This window comes from Grus americana, chromosome 10 (assembly GCF_028858705.1).
Source record: "Grus americana isolate bGruAme1 chromosome 10, bGruAme1.mat, whole genome shotgun sequence".
In the NCBI taxonomy this organism is placed as follows: Eukaryota; Metazoa; Chordata; class Aves; order Gruiformes; family Gruidae; genus Grus; species Grus americana.
In genome coordinates, this window is record NC_072861.1 from 11,821,678 (window position 1) to 11,836,398 (window position 14,721).

General features: G+C 37.4%; 1 long non-coding RNA gene across 2 annotated transcripts in view; it reads left to right on the forward strand.

The window, feature by feature from the left end:
- Positions 1 to 14,721, forward strand: part of LOC129210939 (uncharacterized) — a 447,576-nt gene that overhangs the window by 404,022 nt on the left and 28,833 nt on the right. The window lies entirely within an intron of this gene.

Below are 14,721 nucleotides of genomic sequence, written 5' to 3' on the forward strand. Positions count from 1 at the left end.
GGAAGCGCAAGGAGGTACACAGGTTAGACCACCGCTTGTGGACCAGGGAACAGACACTTGTGGATCCTTCTCCCCAGTGTCCTCATCTAATGTTCTTCCAACCCAGCTAAGCCAAACCAAAAGGAAAAATAAGGAAGCCAAATATTTCTATGCCTTGCAAAAGGGAAGGGAAGAACAAAGTCTGATTCTTCAACCTGCTGTTTCATAGAGAAGCAACTTGTGGCCGTAATTCCATCTAGTGCTCACCTATTAGTTCTACAAAGCATTTGCACTTTTATTCAGCAATTGGGCTTGGTAAATCTGGCATTCTGCTGTGGACCAGAGGGGAAATTCATTAGAGAAATTGCAAGACTAAAGCCTTTGTACCTCAGAACAAGCCTTTGGTTTTTGTTAATCAGGTACGTTTGTCATTTACACTGATGATAAACATTTGACAAGTAATCAGCTCCAAGAGGAATATGATCTACTGCTGCAATCTAGGTTTGTACTATTAATAACAATAATGATGTTTGGCACCAGTATAGCCAGTGTAAGCAAAGGATAGAATAGAATTCCCAAGCTCTAGCTGGCTGCATGTGGTTTTCCATGTCCTGCTGAGAAAGGTTTGCAAAGGACAGGCCTGTTGGGAAAAAAGGACATGGAAAAACAAGAGCAGAAGGCTTGGTGCAAGTTTGTCATTGTGTTTGAGGATGGATCACTGGGTTTAATAGGATTTCTCCCATTTTATTTCTGTCAGATGGATTTAAGACTGAGCTGTTCAATGTAGTGCTGTGAAAGGGTTGAATTTTTGAAGAGAAATTTGAGTAGGATTCTGAATAAACTGTGTTGAAAATTTTGTCTTCAACTTTTTCTTGCAGAAAATTAAGCACTTGTTGAGGTGATGGTTGGTTTTTGGGGTTTTGTTGGTTGGGGTTTTTTTCTTTTCAAAGAAGGTGTTTGTTTTCCTTCAAAAATAAAGGAGATTTGGTTTCATTAAAAGAATGAAAACCTGCAAATGCTAAACATTTGTTTTGGTTGTAAAAACCCATCCCTTTCCCAGTAATCCAAGTTTAGCTGTTCAAACTTCCAGCATTTTCAGGGAGATGGGAAGGAAGATCCAAGAAAGGAATTTCCAGAAACATTTGGTATCTGTGCACATTTCAAGACCGTCACCCTGTCTTGGCTGTGTATGTGTTTTCCTCTATCACAAAACTGTCTTTTGTCCGAATATATAACTGTTTGCAGTAAAAATAATTCCCACCAGGTCCATTTCTGCACTTCTGGGTAGCTGTTACTTTTTTCTGTTAGTATACAAAGGATCAATACAGTTTCCTTTCTAACTCAGTTATTATGCAAAGAGTCCAGACAAGATTAAGAGCTGTTTGATTGACAGCAGAGCAACTTTGCCATTAAACAAATGTGAATCACTCACATACATGAGAGCCCTTATCCTACTGAACAGGGGCAGGTTTTCACTAACTCGTGCATTGGTGCAGTGTTTCTTTTTTATGGCTGATCGCTTAAGTAGTGCAGCTGAGACCTGCGTGGCCCTGCTAGTGGAACGTGATAGGTCTCAGAGGGCAGCAAAGGTTACATGCCATTTTGATGATTTTATTTGGTTTGATTCCTAGCTTTTCAAAGCTGGAGGCTAGCCCTTTTCTGAAATCTTTCTCATAGCTGCATCATCTCAAAGAACTGTCGCCAACATTTTATTCATATATTTACTTCTTTATAGAAGAACTGTTTTTCTTTCAGGTATACCTGTTTGAAATGAAAATACTATTTTTGTAATGCACTTGAGTGTTTTTCATTTTGCGCAAATACAAAGTTTGGACTCTGTTTTTCATCCTTTCTATTGCAACCTTTGTAATACATTTGATTGATAGATTTTATTACTATGGTTACTCCAATTCTATACAGCAGATTTCATTTGTGAGAGTAGTATCATGCTCTGTCCTCATTCAGCCTACTTTGTTTATTATCATTTATCATGGGTTTTTTTCCCACTGCTTTCCTTGAAAACAAGCTTGCCACAAAATAAGGAGCTTCTCATTTCTTTAAATCCCCTATGTCCTGTACTGCTACCTTACAGAGAGAAGAATCTTATGTACTGAAGTACCAAGAAATTTTACTGGCTGCAAGAGTTCAGAAATCAAAACCGTACAGAGAGCTTCCATCTTATTATGTGGCATTTTTTTCTGTTTTTTCTTTTCTCTTAATTTTTATTTGAAAAGAGATTTTGCAGGGCAAGTCACAGTGATTTACTTGCATGCTGCAGGCTGATTTAGGATGCTTATTCGATCAGTCTGCTTCTAATGACACTAGAAATACTGTAATGGATGGAACATTCCTGGCCTGTTCTAAATTGGATTAGATGGTTTACTAATGTAATACTGGCAAGCCAAATCAGCCTGTGATGCCATGGGGATTAATCTATAGGGAATATTTGATCTCTAATGCCCATGTGCTAGTTGAAGTGCAGGCATATCTTTTGATTTAATAAACCATTTTTATATTTCCCAACGGTACGTGTGTGTTTGAGCAGGATGAGCTAATTGGTAGAATTACCCTTTTTAAATGAAACTTCATAACTTGCTGCTAAATGGAAGAATACTAAGTACTTCAGTCTTAAAAGATTTGGCCGTTGTTTATGCAATTTCTTCTTAATAGCTTAAATGCTGAGGACCACACAAGGATTTGGTGTTCTCTGTTAAGAGACAAAACTAGCGATGCTGATATATCTTGTAAAATACTAATTGTTACTGAACTGAGAAGTCATAAAAGATATGTATCCTTGTAAGCCTAATATACTCGATCTGGTTTTATTCTGGTCATCACATGATTCTTTTAAAAATTAACCCTTGATATATACACATTTACAGATCAATGATCAAATAAATTATTGGTAAATAGGTTGAGAAAAAAGGAAAATCATACAGTGCCATGTTCTTGGGTGCCGCTTGTTAGCACTGTACTGTTTGCTGAGGTGTTCACTGCAGATGTGTCTAACCTTTGGCTGGCAGATGGCTTGTGCAGGTAGCAAACAGAGGCACACAGGGGGGAGAATAAGAGAACTGCAGAATTACAAAGCCAAAAATTCTACTCAGTTTAGGTGTGTGCATCTTCGTGTGCTCGTACTAATTGATAGTTTTCACTAAAATGAATTTTAAATTGCTGCATTATGCTCAAGTAACTTTGCTGTTAAATAAGTCATCCTATACCAGCTGCAATCTGCCGTAACTTTGTGATTGATTTTGATAGCAGCAGAGAAAGTCTTTTGGTGAAATTCATAAGTTAATGCATGTGTGTATATATATGTATGTATGTATGTTTCCCAGGTATAATTGCCTTAATTCGAATAGCCACGACGTAATGTACAGAGACTTGAAATAAAATCTTTCCCCTTCACTTTGCCCTCTGACTTAGGTGCTTCTATGGCTAATATTTCAAACTTCAGTACAGATTATATAAACATGAAACACTACCTACCACAATATGAAAATATGTAATTTTCCCCACCTAATTATGCATGCTGCACATCTAAGAGAGACACATCTTTTGCCTTCCCAGAACTGTGACAGATCCTAAATTGAATATTCTGACTAACACCTGGGTTTGACACCTTACTATATTCCACAACACAGCTAGGATTACAGGATTTCCAGTTATGTTTTGAAGTAAGTACTACATGGAAGCATATGTTTCTAACCTTCTAACATTCACAAAATATCAGACCATAAAATAATTGCATGCTAGTATATAGGAACAAGATTTTAGATCTTTTTAATGGTTTAAAGAATTTATTATTACTAATATTTCTGTCATTCCAAGTCTTTTCACGAGACTTTTACTTTTCATGAGTAAATCTAGTTGAAGAGTGCTTTAAGAAACAGTACTGTAAAACCAATAAGGTTCCTACAATTTTGCCTCAATCCCTTTACCAAGAAGCAGCATAAACAGAAATCGTGAGAGTATTCGCTAGTCTGTATCAGATGTTTTGGATGACTTATGCAATCTCTGTATAGCTAGATATTAAAATGTCAGTCAGTACAATCACCAGTACATCATTCTGCATTAGAGATTGTCTGTTCACCCACTGGGTTGCTGGTAGAGTGGGCTTTCAGGTATTTTGCTTCAAATGATAATCTAACAAATATATCAAACAAAGAAAATCAGACCAGCTTCTCGGCTGTTTTAGGTGGCAAGAGATGTTTGATCTGTTGACTGCCACTGAAACTTGTCCTTCCAAAAAAGTCTCCAAACTTTGCTATATCAGCTGAAGTATTCTTGCTTATTGGAGTTGTCTTATCCTTCATGAGACCAGTTGTCTTCAACTGACATTTAAAATAGAATATTTTTCACTGGTACTGAGTCGTCATGAGTTGTGTACCTCATTCCTTTAGTTTTTTTCAAAGTCTTGCCTCACTATAACATTCTGTATCTCTCTCTCTTACTTGGTGTGTAAGCCAAAATCTCACTATAGGATAGTCTGAGTGTATGAGGAGACATAATGTTAAGGACACGATTGTAGAGATTATTTACTGGGGCTAGGCTGGTCAATCATTACTTTTTTCCAGCAGGGAGCTTTCTGATAGACGTGGACAGCTGTTCTTTGACGTATGCTACTAGCTATAAAACTTTTCCAGCGATGGTAAGACACTTGTGGTAATAAATCAAGTTTGGGAAAACCGGCACGCGTTACTTGTTCTGTTTCTATGCTACTGACGTGAAAGGACACCTTTTCAAATATAATTGCTTGAATTGTACACAGGTATTTCCATGCAAGAACAGAGACTGAGTTTTGCATTTGACCAGAGCTTTACATTTGTTCGTGCATGAACACATGCTGACTGTTCTGTCTTGAGGAAGTATATCTGAGATTTTGATATACTGGAAATTTGACACTGAAGGATATATATCATATCTGACATGTGAGTGTTGCTGTTATGCTGTAAATTTTAGTAGAGTTAGTCAGTTTAGAAGAGGAGTGTAGTTAGAAATAAAGTTATTAGTTAACATTTAGAAAACATGCCAGATGAAATAAATGTGTTTGACTTAACTTTTGAATAATGAAGAACAGCCTAAGTAAAAGAAATGGAGTGATCATAGAATCATAGAATCTTTAAGATTGGAAAAGACCTCTAGGATCATCAAGTCCAACCGTCAACCCAAGACCATCATGTCTACTAGATGATGTCCCAAAGTGCCATGTCTACATGCTTTTTGAACACTTCCAGGGACAATGACTCCACCACCTCTCTGGGGAGCTTGTTCCAATGTCTGACCACCCTTTCAGTGAAGAAATTTTTCCTAATATCCAACCTAAACCTCCCCTGGAGCAATTTGAGGCCATTTCCTCTTGTCCTATCACTTGTTGCTTGGGAGAAGAGACCAATACCCACCTCACCACAACATCCTTTCAGGTAGTTGTAGAGAGCGATAAGGTCTCCCCTCAGCCTCCTCTTCTCCAGACTAAACAACCCCAGTTCCCTCAGCCGTTCCTCATAAGACTTGTGCTCCAGACCCTTCACCAGCTTTGTTGCCCTTCTCTGGACGTGCTCCAGCACCTCAGCGCCCTTCTTGTAGTGAGGGGCCCAAAACTGAACACAGTACTCAAGGTGCGACCTCACCAGAGCCAAGTACAGGGGGACGATCACTTCCCTACTCCTGCTGACCACACTATTCCTGATGCAAGTGATGTTATGCATTGGAATATCTAAATGTATTTTTGCCTATTGGTATACCTCTGCATAGTGCAAACGTACCTGATACTGAGACAGAGTAGAGGGTACACAGCCTTTGTATCATAACTATATGGACTCCCAGGAGTCTGGCTGGTTCTTGATATTTAAAATCTGGTGAAGAAAATTGAAAAACATACCTATATAATTTTTTATCCCATACACAGTGTTTATAAATGTTCAAAGAATGCATTTATTCGGTTCGTCGTGTAGTGATTTGCAAGTAATAATGACTGTGAATGGAACTGAAAATAACAGGGAGAAGTGCTAGAGTAGTTGCAAATGCCCCAATGACATTGAGACCTTGTGCAGTCAATTCAGTGACTGGTACACTTCGGTCTGTATCTAATAACTCCAAAAAGCTGTTATTTTGAGGGCATGTTTTACCACAACTTTAACTTCTGATCATCTAGGTTATGTCAAGCTCAAAATTAAAGATGGCAATGTTTTGGACAATGATAGAGACTTCTTACATTTCTGTTTTGAAACAATAATAATAGCAGTAGAAATAAAGATGTAGCCATTACACAGCTATCTGTATATAGAAGATATATACTTTGAATTTGGGATTCATTTCCCCGCATACTGTCTGAAACATTTTAAAGTCCCTGCTGTAAATCTGTCCCTGCTGTAAATCTATCCCTGCTATTTTCCGCAACTGGAAAATCATGAGAAAGCTGGCTTTGAAACCCTTTCTCACCAGTGTATGCATGTAAGATGTCTGAAATCTCTTCTAACTTTTCTCACTATCAAGCCATATAACTGCTTCCAAAGACACCTGACTTTACTGATGAAGAGCTGTAATAAATTGTTCCAATAAACATTTCTGGAAATGTTCTGATGACACTCCGAGCCACATAAAGGTAGAGTCAGTAAAGAGCAACAAACAAGCAGTACTTCACCATCACTATGATGCCAGCAAGATAAGCACACTGCTCCTGAGAATTTTATGGTATATGTTACCAATCATGCCCTGCCTTGCGCAAGAGAAGAAAAACTGTAGGATGATGATGATGACTTGGAACAGCACAAGAATAATATTCTGGTTTTGTATTCCACCACTTTGTACTCCTTGACTTTCAGAAGCGACCATTTCATAAAAGTCGTATTTGCTTTCCTTTGATTTACAATTATTGAAATTTTAATAAGGATTGTGCAGCAACTCCAGACATCACATATTGTCAGTGAGAAATTATAACTTTATTGCAGCACACACTGACAGCCAACTCATAAAAATGAATGACATTCTATATCATAACATCTCGTAGGCTGTTCAGCATGTTAATAGCTCAATTCATCTTTGTTTAGCATAATGAGGCAGACAGTGTACCAATATTCAACGTGAAAATGAAGATTAAGAAAATTTGAATCAAAGCAAGAAAGTAGCATTTAGCAGAGGTTCAGGCAACATTCAGATAAAAAGTTTCAATTAAAGTACTGTTAGGGAGCCTTTTATCACTGGAGCAAGGCTTTGTTACCAAAGACCTACGCTTACTACAAAAAATGTCTGTTTCCAGCTGTACTTGCCTTTTGAAATGCTACTTCTGAAAGGATCTGTAGTCATTCTCTTGTCCATATAGTACTTTTTTTTTTGGTAGACTCAATTGTGTAAGGTTAGATTGATTTATAACAAGCTATTTTTTCATAGTAGATCAAACTAAAAAAATTGAAGCAATATTTAGGAAAGGGAGTAGACATTTTTAGGACTAACTTAGATGATACTTTATGCTATTCTACAAACAGATAAAAATATTTAGAAGCCAACCTACAAACTGTTGGCATATAAAGCACTGATTACAGCATATAAGTGTCTCTGAAAAGGATATTCATAGATCTACTTCAGTTCCAAGAGATGCAGTTTCAACAGCAATATTTATGATACAGAAGTACTACTTAAAAATATGCTTAAATAAAAGAAAAACAAAACATCATGGCTGATAATGTCAGGTTGCATTACAAATTGATTTTTACTACTTTTATTAACAATTCCCAACGTACCTACCTAAACATGGACGAATCTGTCCATTTACTGTCCCAAATCTGGGAGTATTATTAATCAAAAACTCTGTAGTCACTGAGAGCCCTGATTAAGACACCACTGCAGACTCACTACAGTCGACTATGAACATATTTCTCCATAGTATGAACCTGAATCAACCAACTGTAACTATTTACATGAGTAAAATTATCCAGTAAAATTATGCAGCTGAAGATGCTGCTGCTGGCTTTAATTTTGGCGATGATGAACTCTCACTTTAGATTTGTAAGGACTCCTCCTTCAGCTCTAAACGTATCAGAATTAAATGAAATATAAAGTTTTTGAAAATTCCTAAACCAAAATATTTACTGTTTCTTTTTCAAAATACACATGCTTTGGAAACAGTTTATGGATCTCCATCATCTAGTGCAGTGCCTGAGCCAAATGTAGCTCCCTTGATGTGGAAATACATATTGTATCTGTTGGAAGGGAATGTGTCCCGTGATCTGGATAGAGCACAATAGATTGATATTCCTTCTTGGAACAGGATGGCAGGTTTGATCCTTTATCACTCTGGAGGGGTCTTTCAGTGGAGTCTCTGTGTGAAAAATGTCAGATCAGTAAAATGTTTCATCCATCTCCAAAATATTTGTGATTACCCAACTTAGTTTGGGGTCTACAGTAACCGGTGGTGAAGGTTCTCAGTGCACCAGGGCGACAGTCCCAGCCAGACTACCTGCTACAGAGAGCCCTTTGCTGTTGGAAGTGGCCACAGGTCCAGGACAAAGTGATTTTTTTATTTTTTCCAAATCCCAGTGATAAAGGGGATAACTTAATCTGCAGACTTGTTTTTTACCATTATTCAAACCAAAAAGTGATTTCTTCTGAGTGCTCCCATAACATCTGACACCTACAATGTAGTCAACTGAGGTACATGAAATAACAGTAACATCCTGGAAGCACTACTAAAGACACATCCAATTTTCAGCCAATTTAATTGAATTCTCTATCCTCGTTCCAAGTACAAAGAAATTAGCACTGTATGTTCCAGCTAAAAAAGACGATCCTAGTGATGTATGCTCTCTGTGGAGATCTGTCTACCCAAATTTAATGGTCCTCCTCTGTTTGTCTGAACTGCTTTGGCCACTGCTTTTTTCACCCTTTTGATTTTAAACTGTTATTCCTTCAGCATGCTTTTCAGTTCATGCCATTTGGGTTTTCTATCACTAACCAACTATTCATTCTGATTTGTTACCTAATGGCCTAAGCTGACTCCTGATTTGATTCTTCACTCATTAAGACTTTTCGTTATGGGTGATTTTGAAATGTATGCTGATGCTTTGGAACATCCACTCTTACAAAGGTTTAATAATTTGTTGAATCTCCTCAGTTTTTCACATTATGTTAATTTTCCTTCTTGCAAAATGGGCCATACATTAGAATTGGGTATGTTACTTAATCTTCATCACAGTAATATACTACTCTTTTTTTCCTTCACATTTGTTTCCTCATTGTGGATTAACTGAAGATTTCTCTCCCTTTCCTTGCTTTTCCCGTGGTATTTACCAGCTGCCCAGGGCTCAGTGGTGCTTTTAAATCAATAAGCATGGGGGATGTGTGTGTGTGTGTATATATGTGTGTGTATATATATATATGACCCTGCATGAAGACAGTTGTCAGAGCCAGCCAAAGCCCCCTCCCAGGTCCTTCGCTCTCCTTCTGGTTGTCTCCTCTATGTCTCCTTCCCTCAGCTGTACAGGATTCCTGCTTGCAGTTCCTTTCCCTTCATTCATTTGGTTCAATGTATTGTCAAGCACACAGTGGCCATATTGATATTTATTGCATTTTTTCATTAAATTAAGATTCACTTCTCTCTATTTCTGCAAACAAAAAAGATGAGACTACTTTGCTTTCTTTGGTGGTTTGCCTTAAGTACACTGTATCCATTCCTAAGGTTAATCAACCTTCTGCTGCATATTTCTTTTCACTCAAGGTCAGCTCCTAGCTTGCTAGAATATACCTGCAATTACTTTTAGAATTAAGAAAGCTTGGCTAGTCTGACTAAATGTAGTGAGTTTTAATCCAATCTATACCATTCCTTTTATTTCACTGGCAGTTGAGAAGGTGGTAGTGAAATAGCTTTTGCAGCAGCTTCATATATTTGATTTTATCGGTAAGTCTTAGTTCCCAGATCTGATTGCTCATTGGAAAAACTCAGAAGTAATTCTCTGAAGCTAGTGAGTTTAATTTATCCCTGTGTCATAAGTGAGTTCAGCTTAGGACTGGAGGTCTGATGCAGATAAGTACTACTTTAAAGGTTATCTGGCTTTCTCCAGGGTTTAGGAACTATAGCTGCAGTGAAGAGTAACTGGAATGCAACCACTGTCTGGCAATGTCATGGGAACCAACAAATTTATTGAAGGAGGTGCAGAGCTAGCTGTATACATCAGCTGATGACAGGTAGGGATTGTCTCCCAGGTGATGGAATCACTTCTTACACCTGCAATATGAATGTACCATATACTTCAGCAGATCACAGGCAGGGACTCTCTCCTTGGTTGATGAAATCAGCTCTCACTCTTGCAATACAAATATACCATATAGCGGAAATTATTTGGGCAAAACTAATACACATGGGAGGGCTTCATGTGCTTCATTTGAGGACGATTGCTTTGAATTTATGAGAGTTCAGTGATGTAAATCTGTTTCAGTCTCGGTAAAGTCGTATGGATTGTCTCATTTTGCACCAATTCACAGAGTTCAAACTTCTCAATTGGTAGTGTGCAGCCAAACAATCGCTCTACCTGATATGTCTGTTTTCCTGTTTGCCAAACTACTTTTTTCATGATCCAGGTATCTGTGACCTTTTCCTCTTTGCTTTGGATTTGGACTGGTTTATCAAATTTTGTTTTTCTATCTTCTGTTATTATTTAGCTAATACCATTTGTCTGAGGAATTATTACTGCAACTGCTGAATGCCTTTTGTAGCCAAAACACAAAGGTAACATTATTCATATACATCATTTGTGGTGTCACCTGCATGCAGAAACTACCCAGATATACTTTCCAGTCTTCACAGATCTTGAAAAGCAGTTCAGGTTTTGCATAATTATCTGAAGGATACTTATAGATAGATGGCTTCATATTCCTTTAAACCTAGTGAGTAAAGTAGAGTCAAGCTGCCATTGAATTTCTGGTGTCCGAAAGAGCATTCAGGGTGAAAACAGCAGCTTTCTGCACTTCCCCCCACCCCCCCGGTCAAATATATACCATACGTACTACTAAAGCTATTTGCAGGCAATACGGGCTTTTCAGTTTGGTCTTACATTTCAGTGTTTCAGTGTGCAAATATCTTATAGCTTTATGTCATCTTTTCTAGAAGAAAATCCTCCCACTTCTCTATATAGAGAAGGAAAGGCCTGAATTCCTGTACAATTTGTGTAGTCTGTTCCTGATTACTTGGGTTTAGTGCTATACTGTTTCCAGGTTGTTTTCTTCTTTGATACAACTTCTCAGAGGAATGGAGATTGACAAAGAATGGGAGAAATTAAACAGGCTTTTTATTAACAAAGCTTTTCAAGCACAGAGCCTGCTCTCAGCAGTTCAGCTCAGCATACAGAGGCAGAGAGTAAGAACCGATATCCTACAGAGAGTTGTTGTGCATCTCTTAAAGCACCAGTGCCCCCAACAAACTTTTGAAAAATCATCTGCAAAACAGTAGAAATTCAGACACATCATTAGTAGTATTCTTCTGTAATCTCAGCTTTGAGAACATACATCATGTGATTGGGAGGAAGCACTTGAGCCATCTGGGGTCAGGTCTGCCACTGGTAGTTGGAAGAGAAGAACTGGAGTGTTTAGGTAATAATTAATAGTCAAATAGATGGGATATAGTGGTGCACCAGATACCCTATTTTTTTGTGGAGAAGAAATAAGATAATGACTTTACCAGGATTTCAAAATGTCCACGCCAATACCTGGCATACTTGCTCGTGACCCATGTATGAAATACATTCAGCACTGGAGTAGATGGTCCTAGGAGTGAAATCTCCAGCATGGAGCTTCCAAGAACAGGCTAGAGGAGAATTTATCAGCAGTACTTTAGGCCAAATTCATCTTCCCTTCCAGAAGCAGTTGAATTAGTTGACCTCAGAAGGTCATTTCTAGCACCATTTTATGTCTTTCCATGGTTGTGTTCATTAAAGTATGTAACTGACTTTCGGGATCAGTAAGGATTGTCATTACCTTTCCTATCACTGATACTGTAGCTTTAGGTTAGGGGAACACTTCTTCATCCAAAACTTAACAATACCTTTTGCTACATAGCTTATAAAATCTGATATTCCATTTCTGTCTTTGAGCACAGTGAAAGATTTTTCAAGCTACACAGGACAGCATATAGGATCATCTCAAATTAGCCAGCCCCTTACATTTTAGTTATTTTTAGTGATCCACCAGGTTATTGCATTCATGGTTGAAGTGTGCATAAGAACAATGAATGATTTATACCAGTTGGAGTAATAGCCTTGAAACATTAGCAAGGATAATGTATGAAGCCATACGTCACTTACTTACTTTAACTCTCTTCTTAAAAAAAAAAAAAAAAGGAAAGAAAGCATCTAATAGAGCTATTTTATAAACTGTCCTTCATTGTGTCTGTAACCCTCCTTCCATCCATTCAAGGATATATTTCTAACTCATATTAGACACTTAATATTGTGCTGTTATCCTCAAAAGCATTGGACAAAACTTCAGTTGTGTACCTTACCATTGCCTTGTCTCTTTCTTCCTCTTTCTGTGAGGTCAAAGCTCTTCATGTTTCCATTAAAAAGAACATTTAAATACAGAGGAAATAGGATCTTCTATTTATTTTAAAGATACAATTTTATTTATTTAAGAAAAATCACAAAAACATTTGGCCATGGGTACATGCCGATCAAATATGTCTGTGCTTTAATACAGCATATCCAACAACAAAAAGGGAGGTATAGGATAGTTGCATAAAATCAGTAATAGATGTCCAAACTGAATGTATTTCCTGAAAGAATTTCAGGCTAATTTTCCTGATTTAAAAGCAGCTGGAATGGAACTGAGACCAACTCAATGAATGTCCTTGTCTGTCCATGTCCGTTTCCTCATGTGTAAAACAGAAATAATAATATTTTCCTTCCCAATATGGTGTTACAAATCTCAATTAACATGCTTTCATTGTCTCAGCAATAGCATGCTTTGTTCTGTTGGCCTAAATCCAATATAAAAGCTACACATGGGGAACAGCAGAATTGGACTCTATGGTATTATTAGAGTCCTAATAATCATAACTGCAATCATAGTTAATTTCACTTAGGAATTTAAATTTACAAAATAAAGATATGAAGTCACTATTGTCCACAATCTAAGAAGGGACAATGGGAGAAATGTGAGACTAAACGCTTGCTAAATTATTATCAATTAACAAATGCAAACTCCATCGTGTTGACAAAGCATTAGAGTAGCCTGGAACTATTAAATTATAGTCTTCAAAATGTTTGATAGGTAGACAAAGAAAAAGGCTTTTGTGTGTTAATGCAAAGAAATCTTATGCCGCCCTTTTAAAGATACAGTGAGCACAAGGGCACAATATACTGATCTTCAGATAGGAGTGTTGTTATAAGTCTAGTGTTGTAAAATATGTGCTTTTCATTCATGGCACATATTCAATGTTTCTTCCATATATTTCTAGAGCTAATTTGATTTAAATAACTATTATCTGAATGGAGCATGTCCTACAGACCAGAACAGAATGGATGTTAAATATTGACTTTTCAATTGGAAGGACATATCCATTATCCAACAGGAATTATCCTATCTTAAATGTACCTAAGAAAACAGAATCTAAAAGCTATAGAATTCCTCTTGAAAAGTAACGTTTACTGTATCAGTAATGCTCTTCTGACTCTGCTTTTTTTTTACTTCTGCTGCTGTCAACTATCTGATGTTAGATGCTCTCTTCCCATTATGGCTTATATAATGTCATAGTCTCATTTAAAATTGTTGTGCACAATAAACTGTTCTGATAATTGCTATTAAGGTTTTCTAGAGGTGGCATCACATTTTCTAATTTTCTGATACCAAAAAGATGTCCTTGAAATTTTTTTTTCCTCTTTTTATTTAAAAATTTATAGATTATATGGAACTTGCGTTACCTCAGTAATGAAAGTGCTAATCTATTTTCTTTCTTCTTTTTTAAAGAAAGTTTTCACATGGGACACTTTCAAACCTTGTTAAGCTAGTTCTTTATATCTACTAAATTCCTTCTTGGCATAGCAGACAGAATAGCAAAGGAGAGTGGAAGCCAGTGTTACAACTCCTCACATCCCGAGTTGTGTACAGCCCAAAGTAGGACAAATCACTGAGACCTAATTTATCATAACAGAAATAGACTGCTAGCCTGGTCGGAGGCCTATCAGACCCTACATCTGCTGGCTTCTGTCATTTCCAGTACGTGTCCATTTGCAGACAGTGAATTCAACTATTCCAGCTTTGTCCCTAGCTGTCTCTGTGTTGCAATGCATAGGGGACTCAACCAAGACCAAGGGTTATGTCCATTCTACGTATTTCCTGGCACAAACATATACATGTTTTAGTTTTGCTCCAGTTCTGGTTAATCTTTGGCTGAGGTGATGCTATTTCAACATCACAGTTCGCATTTAGTTCTGATTGGAGAAAAAAATAATGTCTGAGACCAGGTTTCAGCTGGATTTTGATTTGATTCCCAGACTCACTTCTGCTGTAACCACCCAGCTATTGTGTCCATCCTTCTTTCTCTGAACTAATAAATATTTATAAAATAAAAGATTGGCAGTTTTCCCATGTGGCTGATCAGGGTACATACATGGAATATTATCCCTGTTCTACATAATCCAAAGCAGTAGCATAGTCTGGGTCTCATCTGACTGTCTCAGCCACTCAGCTATTTACTATTTGGGTCTTTCCGGCTATTTTTTACGGGACGCACATTCCATACCCAACTTCGGAAATTGT